Here is an 11,720-nt window from a genome sequence, read left to right on the forward strand (position 1 = left end):
AACTCTCCCTGGCTGCGCGCAGCTGGAAAGCAAAATGAACCATATTTTCGTGCATTAAACCAAAAGCATGTTGTGAAAAAGTGCCCAAACCTCTCAAAATTAGGCATTTTGGAAGAGGTTAAGAAAAAAAAAAAAACCAACTTGTCTTACGGACAGGCACACTACCCCCCTTTTGGGGCAAATACGGAGTGAAACGCCAACAGTTGCAGGGGCATTGCTGGGGATGATCCGGTGTGGAGTCTCTGTCGTGGGTCGGTTCTTCAGAGCGAATTCTCCTTTGCGGGTTGTCCCAGGTGAGTCGTCTGCTGTGGGTGGTCCCGGGTGGACCCCCCAGGTGCAGGTCACCCCCACACACGTCCCGTGCCCCCCCCGCCCCGCGCACCTTTCTACTTGCACTGCCTCCCGCGTGTCTCTGCCCCTCCCCAAACGATTTCTCTCCAAACGTGCCCCGCGGGCATTTTTTCCCCCGTGAGACGTGTCCCCGCTCCCTCCTCTCTCCTCTCCGGCCCCCCCGTTCCACACTGCCCCCCCGTCGCCCCTTTGCTCGCGGACCCCCGGGGCACCTGCGCTGCCCCAAAGCGCCCGTTGTCTCCCCCCGTAGCTCTGTCCTCCCCACCCACTCGCCGCTCTGCAGCCCAGCCCCATGGCAGCTGTTTTCCCTGGGAAGCTGTATTTCTATTTCTAGTCATATATATTTATGCATATGTATATATACACATATGAAATTATTTTTAAGTTTCTATAGATGATATATAGAGAGATACCTATATGTATATTTTATATATGTGTGTATATATATATGTATGCAGATGGAGCATCCGAGGGCTCTAACGGACCGAGAAAGAACTAGAAGTGGAAGCAGAAATTAAATAGAAGGGAAAGCCGCGCCGGATATGCAAATCGCCTGGAGGTTCCAGCGAGTGGGTGGAGAGAACGCGAAGGGCGGTGCAGAGCGGGCCAATCAGGACGCGCGAGAAAGCTGGAGGGGCGGAGCGGAGCGCAGCGCGGGGCAAACGGGGAGGGGTGATGATAGGCGGGGAGAATGGAAATTGACGTGCATAGGCAGCCAATCGGGTTGCGGGAAGGGAAGCGAGGGGGCGGGCAGGAGGGGGCGTGTCCCGCGGGCTTCCCGGTGCGCATGCGCAAAGATGGCCGCTGCCAAGCGCGGGCGGCGCTCTCGGCGGCCGTGTGCGCGCCCCGCTCGAGCCCGGAGCGGTCCCGCCGCGCCGCCGTTCGTCGCCGTTTCTGCGCGGCCCCGGTGAGTGCCCGGCCCGGCCGGCTCCGCTGCGGCTCCGCCGCCCCGGAGAGTCGGCTCTGGGAGCCGTGCTTGTGGGGAAAACGGGCGCAAATGGCGCGGTCCTCGCGCGGCTGCGCCCCGAGGAGGGTTCGTGGGGGCGGAACACGGGGAGGAGCAGCCAATGGGACGGCGCGGTGGCGTGGAAAGCAGCCAATCAGAAAAAATGCCGAAAAAGAGCCCGCTAGGGTGTATTTTAGCTCACCGGGAGGACTGGGGAGCCCCCTGGGGATAACGTGAATAGAGAAACCTCGATGGCATGTAATGGCCAGTGGCAGAAGTTGATTGACGGGAACCTGAGGAATCCAGCCGAGCAGATCCACCGGTCCTAGTAAAGCCAGGGAAACACAGAAAAGAAATGGAGTTTTTAATTGATACTGGAGTATCTTGTTCTATTTTGAACCAGGAAACGATACCCTTAGATAAAGATTTTGTAACTGTAGCGGGAGCTACTGGCCAACAAAAGAAAGCTTTATTTTTATGGCCAATCCAATCTAAGTTAGGAAAACCAATCGGAATGTATAAGTTCTTATATGTGCCTAGGTCTCCAAAACTGTTACTAAGACGAGACCTGTGAAAACAATTGAAAGCAATCGTAACAGTCAAACGGGGGAAAGTGAGATTCAAGATAAAAGAGCCGGGATTTTAATTGGCAATGATTCAAACTGACAAGCAAAGCCAAATAGCTCGGGAAATATTGGATCAAGTATTTGCAGGGGTATGGGCTTGGGCAGTTCCTGGTAAATCAAAGAATGCAGAACCAGCGAAAATTAATTTGAAAGCTGGAGCTGGACCAGTCAGAACTAGACAATATCCTCTGAAATTAGAGGATAGAGAAGGGGTAAAAGAAATGACCGGTAACTTTTTGCAGTTTAGGCTGCTGATAGAAGGTGAGTCAGAAGCGAACACTTCAATCCGGCCTGTAAAGAAACCAGACAGTAAAAGCTATAGGTTAGTGCAAGATTGGAGAGCAATAAACAAAATTACCGCAGATTGACACCCGGTAGTAGCTAACCCTTACACATTGTTAGATAAATGGCGAGATAATCACAAATGGTCTACTGTGTTGGATTTCAAAGATGCCTTTTTCTGTCTTGCATTAGCCAAAGAGAGTCAGAAGCTTTTTGCTTTTGAGTGGGAAAATCCCTTTACTGGGAGAAAGACCCAATTAACCTGGGTCGTGTCACCCCGGGGATTCAGGAGCAGCCCTGTGATTTTCGGAAACCAGTTAGCACGAGAACGTGACGCCTGGGAAGCTCTTCCGGGCAATGGGACTTTGTTGTCTCCTTATAGGCACAAAACCCGAAGAGGGTTGTGTGCAATGGACTGTAAGCTGACTGATTTTCTGCGATTAAGTGAGCATCGGGTTTCCCAACAGAAGGCCCGGCTGCTGCGGCACCGAGTGACTTATCTGGGACTGGAGATCTCCGGAGGACGGCGAGAGCTGGGGACAGAGCGGAAAGAACCTGTTTGCCGGACGCCGGAACCGGCGACGGTAAAAGGGCTCCGGACGTTTCTCGAAAGGACAGGTTGGTGCGGGCTTTGGATTTCTAATGATGGACTCTCAGTAAAGCCTTTGTACGAACTGTTAAAAGAAAACAGCTCCGAGTTGAATTGGACGGGAGAAGCCGGGAGGGCTTTTTCGCAACTGAAAAAGGAACTGGCGAGGGCTCCGGCCCTGGGCCTCCCGGGTGTCACCAAACCATTTTGGTTGTACTCACACGAAAGGCAAAGTATTGCTTTGTGTGTTCCGGCACAGCGGTTAAGGTCTCCTAAGCGAGCCGCGGTCTGCTTCCCTAAGCAACCAGACGAAGCGAGCAAGGGCTGGCCTGGCTGTCTTTGAGCCGTGGCAGCTGTCGCGCTCGACGTGCGGGAAGCTCGTAAGCTCACTGTGGGACAGCAAATGACTGTATTAGCGTCCCCTGAAATGCCAGGCCGTGTGGGTGGAACAAGATGATGGAAATATTGCTACTACTGACATTGTCAATCCAGCTTCTCTCCTCAGCGGATCTGTTTCGGAGCCTGTGCTGTACGATTGCTCGGAAACAACAGAAGCTGTTTACTCCAGCGGACCGGATCTAAAGGAGCAGCCGGCCACTGGAGGATGCTGAAGGCTCCTGGTTCACCGTCGGAAGCAGCTCTGCGTAAAGCAAGGAGTACGTCAAGCCGGGTATGCGGTGACAACTACCCACAAGGTAATCGAAACTAAACCTTTACCTGCAGAGACTTCTGCCCAGAAAGCTGCGCTCACACGAGCTTTAGAATTATCCAAAGAGAAGAAGGTTAATATTTGCACCGTTTCAAAGCATGTTTTTAGAATGGTGCGTGCCATTTGAAAAGAACAAAGTTGATTAACAGCAGAAGGAAGACAGATTAGATATGATACTCCAATTGTTGGAAGCTGTGCCGTTGCTAGAAAAGTTGCCATCGTGCCTTGCAAAGGGCATCGAAAGGGAGCAGCGATCAGGAAATTGGAAATAAATTGGCAGATCGCAGATTATACTGCTAGACAAGCAGTGTCACGGCCCCCCTGCCCTGCCTGGCCTCGCTGGCTTTTCTGTTGTTCTGTCGCGGTCCTTCTCCCGCCCTTTCTAACTGCTTTCCCCTCCCTCCTCCAGCCAGCCATCCCCTCTTTCTTTTCTCTCTTCCTGGGTGTTTTTTTCTTTCTGCGTATCTCTCTCCAGCGGCCCAGCACCGTTGGTTTGGTTTGTTTTTTTCCGCTCCGGCGCCGTCCCGCTCTCTGTGCCTCTTTCCCCTGGCTGTCATTCTGTGGTGCTCCTCGTGTCTGTGTTTTTGCAATTCCTCCGTCTCTGTCCTGCAGCCCATGCTATTGTCCCGCTCCCTGTCGTCGTTTCTCTCCCTGCATTCTGCCCCCGTCCTTTTTTCCCTTCCTCGCTCCGTCTCTCGGTCCTGCTCCCTGCCCGCCCCCGTTCCTGTTTCTCTGCCCTTCTCCTTGCCTTTCCCCTCGTTTCTCTGTCCCGTTCCCTCTTTGTTTTTGTTTCCGTGACGCTCTGCCCCGCTCCCTGTCCCGCGGCCCGGCGCCCGTTTCTCCTTGGTCTGTCTCTCCCGCTGCCCGTTCTAGGAGTTTTCCCCACCGTCTGTGTCCTGCTGCTTGTCTCTGATCTTGGCCTCTCCTTCCCTTTGCCCTGCCTCCCTGTCCCTTTTGCCTCTCTCTCTGTGTCGCCTTGTCTTGCTCCCTGTCCCTGTCTTTCTCTGACAAGCTGACCTGCTCCTTGCCCTCCTTTTTCGTGGAATCACAGGCTCATTCTGCTTGGAAAAGACACGTGCAATTTTATAATCTCTCGGCTGTTTCGAGAAACTGCCTGGAAGAGATCATTCCTTTTCTTGTTTTCTTTTCTTTTTTTTTCCTTTTCTGTTCGTTTGTTTGCAGCGAGGCAGCTCGCGAGGACAGGTGAGCTGCTGGACTCTTGAACAAAAACGTTGAGGGCGAGGAAGGGAATCGTGGCTACGCTTAGGCTTGGGGAAGTGTACGTGGGTATGCGTGTCTGTCATCCGCACGGCTCTGGGAAAGCGCGTTCCAGGGCAGCTGAAGCTGCCCACGGGTCAAGAAGAAGGGCCGGGGGTCTGAAAAGAAGCGGGCGCGCTGCGGCGGCGCGGGGGGCGCGGTGCGACCGCGCTCGGTGCTGCCGTCTGGTGGCCACAGGCCGGTACTGCAGCTGGGAAGCGGCGCCCTGTGCCCGTGCCGGCGCGGGGGCGAGGGGGGCGCTGCCGCTGCGGGCGGGGTCGTGGCCGTCGGAAAGCGGGGGGCAGCGGTCGGACCGGCCGCCGGGAAAAAAAATGAGGCCCCCGGCTGTCGTGGGGCAGCCCCGCTGCGAGGGGGCACGGGCGAGGAGGCGGCAGGAGGCGGCAGCGGCGGCGGCGTCTTCTCGGTCCCGGGCAGAGCGGGGAGAAACCTGCCGGCCGGCGCTCCTTAGGGTCGAGCGTTTCTCTTGTCTTTGTTCACAGTGAATTTATGGGCACACTGGAAATAGCCTTGAATGTTTAAACGTAGAACTGAATTTTTAGTGAGAAGCGGCATGGGTATAGTTAATTTTGGAGCACCTGGGTGCCAGTTGAAATGTAAGGAATGAAACGGGATGGAAACTAGTAATCGAACCTGGGGTTTACTTGTGGGTTTTTTTCCTTGTTAATATGTCGATGGCATGTTGTCCTGCGGCTCGATCCCCGTTCTGTTTAGTGGAGTCTTCAATTGAGGACATTCAGGTGAAAAAATGTGTCCTTCCAGAAAAGGACTAATCGTTCGTAGGGCTGAGAGAGGCTTTTAAGTACGTGGTCAGAATCGAAGCTGAATACTACTTTACGATGCTGCTGTTGGTCTTCGCTTTCGTTTGTTTCCCCGCCGCTCCCTAATGGTTGGGAGCTCCAAGTCGGATTTTATTTTTTTCAATGACTAAGACGTGTTTTTCCCCCGGGAGGGGCTGTGCTTCAAAATGAATGTGTTTGCTCAGAAATGTGCAAGTCCGTTGGTGTAAGACAAACAGAAACCCACCGTAGTCAAGTTCGAAGCGTGTGTCTGGGAGATGGATGGTTTAATTTTACGAGTTCACAGCTATGCAATTGTAGTGCCGGAGGAAAATGAAAGCTAAGGGCTTTTTGTGGTGTGGGTAGGCATCCGCACACCTTTTTAGGATAAGCGAATGACCGCGGTTTGTTCTTTACTTTTTAGTTTCCATCTTTGAAGCTGCACGGCCAAATGCGCTCGGGGTCCCCGCAGGGCGGCGAGCAGGCGAGTGAGGATGCAGAGCGGGCCAATCAGACGGCGCGAGCAAGGTTGAGGGGCGGAGCGCTGATAGGCGGCGAGAATGGCGATTGACGTGCGTAGGCAGCCAATGAGGTTGGCGAAGGGGCGGTGCTCGTGAAGTCCCTACTGCGCATGCCCACATGGGCGCAGTCCTCAGTCAGGTCCGGCGCAGGCGCGGGCTTGTGGGGGCGGAGCGCGGGAAGGAGCATCCAATAGAAGGGCAGCGCGGTGGGGTGGAAAGCAGCCAATGAGAGCGCGCCGACTCAATCCAGTTGGAATAGCTAGCTCCCTGGCAAGCGTGTCCGTGGTGTCTCGGGGGGGTACCGGGAATGAACGGGACGGGCGTCGGGGCGAGGGACGGGAGGCTGCGGAGCTCTCGCTGCGGCCGGCTCCCGGGGATCTGGAGGCAGGCGGTTCAGGGCAGGGCAGTCCTTGGTGAGGTCCCCGGAGCCGGCAGAGGGGCATGAGGTGACAGGCGGGAACCTCCCGCCGGGTGTCGGTGCCCGCTGAGCGCGGCGGGACGGTGGGAGGGAGCGAGGGGAACGGAGCGGTGAAATAGGCGGCAGGTGAGTGCGGGCGTGGCGAGGGTGACCGTGACGTTGGAACAGGAGGAACGGGATGGGCCAGTGCGGTGGGGAGGTGTTTAGTTAGGTTTCCCCCTCCTGCCCTCATGGCCGAGCTCGCGAAGCTGGTGAGAGGCGTGTGACTCTTAGGGCAGGTGGGCTAAAGGTCTGCGGCCTGGAGCCGCGTCTCCGGCGCAGCGCCCGTTCCCGGTATTGCAGTCTCTCCGGGAGCGGCGCAGCCCCCTTTTGTCAGGGGGATGTTTAAAAACACAGCTAAGGTGCGGTTGCAGGTTCGGCGGCGTGGCGAGCGGGGTGCCGCTTTGGCGGAAGTGCGGAAGCTCAGGGCGAGGCCCGGCGGGTTCTGCGTCTGTACGTGCGATGGGGTGTGTCCACCCACGCCAGGCTCAGGGTCCTTCCCGGCCCGAGCGCCCTCCCCGTGGAGAGGAGCCCCGTGGAGCCGTGGCACCCACGCGCTCAGCTTCCCCTTTCTGGACAACGTGGCACAAGAGAAAGAAAAAGAAAACGTACACACAAAAAGAGAGCGCAAGACCTCGCGCCCAATATGCACGTGGCTTTGCGCTTCGGGCGGGGAGGCGATGGGCGGAGGGAATGGCAATTCAAGTGCAGAGCGGGCCGATCGCGTGCTTGCATGCTGCCGCGGGCCGGGGACAGCCGGGGTCGGGACTCAGAGGCGCTGCCTCCGGGTGCCGTCGGCCAGCAGAGCAAGCGGGGCGCGTTAGCCTTCCGGCACCGGGCTGGCGGGCGGCGGTGTTCGTTTTCGGGACTTGCGGCCGTCCCTGCGACAGGGGCGCTTTCCTGCCGCGGCTCTCTGGTTTTTTTGTTTTGTTTTGGTTTGGGTTTTTTTGCGGGATTCCCGCGGAACGCGGCCCGCCTGCTCGCCCGGGGCTGCCGCGCCGGGTCTCAGTGCTGCCGCCCTGTGGGCAAAGCGCGGTACTGCAGGCGGCCGCCCCAATGCGGTGCCGCGGCGCGCCTCGGTGCTGCCCTCGTGTGGCGAAACTCGGGTACTGCAGCGCACGGCCAGCAAGCGCTGCCGCTGGGCGATGGCGCAGGCGCCCGTGCCAAAGGAAACGCCAAAGGAAAATGGAAGAGAAGGGTTTTTTCTGGTGTAAGTAACCATCCGCACGCCTTTTTAGTATAAAGTGAATGACCGCGGTTGGTTCTTTACTTTTTAGCGTCACTCTCTGGAGCTGCACGCTTTCAGCTTTACTGACTGAGCCAGATGCGCAGCAGCAGCAGCAGCAGCGTCGCGAGGGCCGGAGCTGTGGCGGCGGATCCGTGAGCGCAGATCCCGCTGGCGGCGCGAGCCCGTCCCGCGGCCTCGCTGGGGTTGTCTCCTGCGGCGGTGCCGGAGGGAAGGGGCGAGACGCTTTCTAGCGTCAGCGAGGGCGTTTCCTTGTCCGCTGAGTGTGTCCCAAATGGTGTCAGTTTGTCTTAATGTTGTCTTGAATTGCTCAAATCGCTCTGGCTTTTAAAAGATGCCTTGTGTTTCAAGGTGGCTCATTTCCCCCAAATCCTCCGTTAGCTCAGCTGCTCTCCTCTCCCTTATTGCGACTGAATTCCTCTGCTTTCTTCTGCGCTATTTTTTTTCAGACGCTGAACTCTAATTTGGAGTTTTTGTTTTTCAGAGGGGGAGCTGTGAACGCCTGATGCCCCGTTCTGGGGCTGCGCACAGAGAGCATGAACCGCCACAGCAGCTGCGAAACACGCCGAACACCCTGAGTCTGCATGTGCAATGGGGAAAATAATAAGAAAAAGAACAATTTTAGGCCCTGGGGAAAGCGAACTCTCCCTGGCTGCGCGCAGCTGGAAAGCAAAATGAACCATATTTTCGTGCATTAAACCAAAAGCATGTTGTGAAAAAGTGCCCAAACCTCTCAAAATTAGGCATTTTGGAAGAGGTTAAGAAAAAAAAAAAAAACCAACTTGTCTTACGGACAGGCACACTACCCCCCTTTTGGGGCAAATACGGAGTGAAACGCCAACAGTTGCAGGGGCATTGCTGGGGATGATCCGGTGTGGAGTCTCTGTCGTGGGTCGGTTCTTCAGAGCGAATTCTCCTTTGCGGGTTGTCCCAGGTGAGTCGTCTGCTGTGGGTGGTCCCGGGTGGACCCCCCAGGTGCAGGTCACCCCCACACACGTCCCGTGCCCCCCCCGCCCCGCGCACCTTTCTACTTGCACTGCCTCCCGCGTGTCTCTGCCCCTCCCCAAACGATTTCTCTCCAAACGTGCCCCGCGGGCATTTTTTCCCCCGTGAGACGTGTCCCCGCTCCCTCCTCTCTCCTCTCCGGCCCCCCCGTTCCACACTGCCCCCCCGTCGCCCCTTTGCTCGCGGACCCCCGGGGCACCTGCGCTGCCCCAAAGCGCCCGTTGTCTCCCCCCGTAGCTCTGTCCTCCCCACCCACTCGCCGCTCTGCAGCCCAGCCCCATGGCAGCTGTTTTCCCTGGGAAGCTGTATTTCTATTTCTAGTCATATATATTTATGCATATGTATATATACACATATGAAATTATTTTTAAGTTTCTATAGATGATATATAGAGAGATACCTATATGTATATTTTATATATGTGTGTATATATATATGTATGCAGATGGAGCATCCGAGGGCTCTAACGGACCGAGAAAGAACTAGAAGTGGAAGCAGAAATTAAATAGAAGGGAAAGCCGCGCCGGATATGCAAATCGCCTGGAGGTTCCAGCGAGTGGGTGGAGAGAACGCGAAGGGCGGTGCAGAGCGGGCCAATCAGGACGCGCGAGAAAGCTGGAGGGGCGGAGCGGAGCGCAGCGCGGGGCAAACGGGGAGGGGTGATGATAGGCGGGGAGAATGGAAATTGACGTGCATAGGCAGCCAATCGGGTTGCGGGAAGGGAAGCGAGGGGGCGGGCAGGAGGGGGCGTGTCCCGCGGGCTTCCCGGTGCGCATGCGCAAAGATGGCCGCTGCCAAGCGCGGGCGGCGCTCTCGGCGGCCGTGTGCGCGCCCCGCTCGAGCCCGGAGCGGTCCCGCCGCGCCGCCGTTCGTCGCCGTTTCTGCGCGGCCCCGGTGAGTGCCCGGCCCGGCCGGCTCCGCTGCGGCTCCGCCGCCCCGGAGAGTCGGCTCTGGGAGCCGTGCTTGTGGGGAAAACGGGCGCAAATGGCGCGGTCCTCGCGCGGCTGCGCCCCGAGGAGGGTTCGTGGGGGCGGAACACGGGGAGGAGCAGCCAATGGGACGGCGCGGTGGCGTGGAAAGCAGCCAATCAGAAAAAATGCCGAAAAAGAGCCCGCTAGGGTGTATTTTAGCTCACCGGGAGGACTGGGGAGCCCCCTGGGGATAACGTGAATAGAGAAACCTCGATGGCATGTAATGGCCAGTGGCAGAAGTTGATTGACGGGAACCTGAGGAATCCAGCCGAGCAGATCCACCGGTCCTAGTAAAGCCAGGGAAACACAGAAAAGAAATGGAGTTTTTAATTGATACTGGAGTATCTTGTTCTATTTTGAACCAGGAAACGATACCCTTAGATAAAGATTTTGTAACTGTAGCGGGAGCTACTGGCCAACAAAAGAAAGCTTTATTTTTATGGCCAATCCAATATAAGTTAGGAAAACCAATCGGAATGTATAAGTTCTTATATGTGCCTAGGTCTCCAAAACTGTTACTAAGACGAGACCTGTGAAAACAATTGAAAGCAATCGTAACAGTCAAACGGGGGAAAGTGAGATTCAAGATAAAAGAGCCGGGATTTTAATTGGCAATGATTCAAACTGACAAGCAAAGCCAAATAGCTCGGGAAATATTGGATCAAGTATTTGCAGGGGTATGGGCTTGGGCAGTTCCTGGTAAATCAAAGAATGCAGAACCAGCGAAAATTAATTTGAAAGCTGGAGCTGGACCAGTCAGAACTAGACAATATCCTCTGAAATTAGAGGATAGAGAAGGGGTAAAAGAAATGACCGGTAACTTTTTGCAGTTTAGGCTGCTGATAGAAGGTGAGTCAGAAGCGAACACTTCAATCCGGCCTGTAAAGAAACCAGACAGTAAAAGCTATAGGTTAGTGCAAGATTGGAGAGCAATAAACAAAATTACCGCAGATTGACACCCGGTAGTAGCTAACCCTTACACATTGTTAGATAAATGGCGAGATAATCACAAATGGTCTACTGTGTTGGATTTCAAAGATGCCTTTTTCTGTCTTGCATTAGCCAAAGAGAGTCAGAAGCTTTTTGCTTTTGAGTGGGAAAATCCCTTTACTGGGAGAAAGACCCAATTAACCTGGGTCGTGTCACCCCGGGGATTCAGGAGCAGCCCTGTGATTTTCGGAAACCAGTTAGCACGAGAACGTGACGCCTGGGAAGCTCTTCCGGGCAATGGGACTTTGTTGTCTCCTTATAGGCACAAAACCCGAAGAGGGTTGTGTGCAATGGACTGTAAGCTGACTGATTTTCTGCGATTAAGTGAGCATCGGGTTTCCCAACAGAAGGCCCGGCTGCTGCGGCACCGAGTGACTTATCTGGGACTGGAGATCTCCGGAGGACGGCGAGAGCTGGGGACAGAGCGGAAAGAACCTGTTTGCCGGACGCCGGAACCGGCGACGGTAAAAGGGCTCCGGACGTTTCTCGAAAGGACAGGTTGGTGCGGGCTTTGGATTTCTAATGATGGACTCTCAGTAAAGCCTTTGTACGAACTGTTAAAAGAAAACAGCTCCGAGTTGAATTGGACGGGAGAAGCCGGGAGGGCTTTTTCGCAACTGAAAAAGGAACTGGCGAGGGCTCCGGCCCTGGGCCTCCCGGGTGTCACCAAACCATTTTGGTTGTACTCACACGAAAGGCAAAGTATTGCTTTGTGTGTTCCGGCACAGCGGTTAAGGTCTCCTAAGCGAGCCGCGGTCTGCTTCCCTAAGCAACCAGACGAAGCGAGCAAGGGCTGGCCTGGCTGTCTTTGAGCCGTGGCAGCTGTCGCGCTCGACGTGCGGGAAGCTCGTAAGCTCACTGTGGGACAGCAAATGACTGTATTAGCGTCCCCTGAAATGCCAGGCCGTGTGGGTGGAACAAGATGATGGAAATATTGCTACTACTGACATTGTCAATCCAGCTTCTCTCCTCA

At 55.6% G+C, this 11,720-nt stretch overlaps 1 long non-coding RNA gene across 2 annotated transcripts; it reads left to right on the top strand.

The window, feature by feature from the left end:
* The first annotated feature begins 1,155 nt into the window (after positions 1-1,155).
* Positions 1,156-11,438, top strand: LOC135993461 (uncharacterized). 2 transcript variants are annotated; one of them, XR_010606874.1, is made up of 6 exons: positions 1,156-1,258; positions 2,673-2,823; positions 3,363-3,489; positions 8,266-8,715; positions 9,232-9,342; positions 11,095-11,438. It is a non-coding gene; the product is annotated as an uncharacterized LOC135993461 (long non-coding RNA). The 2 variants fall into 2 exon arrangements; XR_010606875.1 differs by lacking the exon at positions 9,232-9,342.
* Positions 11,439-11,720: the final 282 nt, after the last annotated feature.

The sequence above is a fragment of the Caloenas nicobarica genome, chromosome 12 (genome assembly GCF_036013445.1).
Source record: "Caloenas nicobarica isolate bCalNic1 chromosome 12, bCalNic1.hap1, whole genome shotgun sequence".
Lineage (NCBI taxonomy): Eukaryota > Metazoa > Chordata > Aves > Columbiformes > Columbidae > Caloenas > Caloenas nicobarica.